The following is a 1,249-nucleotide window of genomic DNA, read 5'->3' on the forward strand; positions in this document are numbered from 1 at the left end:
AAATAAAATTATAAATTAGTTTTGATTTTGTATTTTTTTTTCTTTTGCTGAAAATACGAATCAAATTGATGGAAGAAGATAAAAGGATAAAGATAAAGTTAATGAATTTTTTTTATATATTAAGGATAAAATAGACTTTTTAAAATAATGTGTGCTCTGTCTATTATAATTATCAAACACAATTCTTTTTAACCGTATCTTTATGTATGTGTGTTTATCTCAGTATTTATGTCTTTATATTTGTGTCTCCGTCTTTATGAGACATGAACCAAAGATACATTGCAAAAGGATTAGAATAGGAGATAATGAGAATTTGATTGAGTCCAATTTTGTGAATTTAAGCACCAAATCTATTAACTTTGATCAAATCTGATTTAGATTCAGTGAGATTATTGGATATCTAGTAATAATTAAATTTATAAGGAAAATTTAAAATAATATATACAATTAATATAAAAATAATTATTTTTATTATATAGTGTTACGTAATTAAATACACATATAAAATTATTTTATACTAATAGTACATTAAAACTAAATTCATAATATATTAGGTATAATTATATAAATTCAAATTCTGCACTTTCAAATCTAATGTCTGAGCCAATTAAAATTAAACATAATAAATTTTATTTGCGTAAACTCGATCATTCATTAAATATATACCTAAGATAATCTGATGAAATTGGAGAACTTAATTAGATAATCTAATTATTCATATCCGTTTACACTCGTAAGAGAAAGACTCGTGGAGAGGAAAAGGGCTAAGGTTGCTTGAATGGACATTGATGTCTGTTGCCTTTTCATAATTTCATTTGAGATATACATCTTAATTCCTTAATATATAAATAAATATAATTCTTTAAGCACTAATGGTGAGATCTTCTTCTATATATATATTTAACACTAGTGGGCCATAGAAAGGGAACAAGGCGAATATCAAACGGTTCTGAATTTTTATATGATATTTCACAAACTAAATTACTTCACATGTAATTTTTTAAAGACTGTTTTAACCAATAATCTATCGTACCACATAAATCCAGTGACAGAGTTTTGTGTGGACAAGGGGCATGGCCCAAAATTTTTGTAAAAATATTAATAATTCTATTTTAAAGAAAATAAAATTAGTTTGTTTGATTAAATTGATATATTTTTAACTTATGTATCTGAATTTTATGTCCATCTTTATCATTCTTTTAAATTTGTTATCCTATCTTATTTGATATAACAAATAACATATCTTTAA

Source organism: Arachis ipaensis, chromosome B09 (assembly GCF_000816755.2).
Source record: "Arachis ipaensis cultivar K30076 chromosome B09, Araip1.1, whole genome shotgun sequence".
Taxonomy (NCBI): domain Eukaryota; kingdom Viridiplantae; phylum Streptophyta; class Magnoliopsida; order Fabales; family Fabaceae; genus Arachis; species Arachis ipaensis.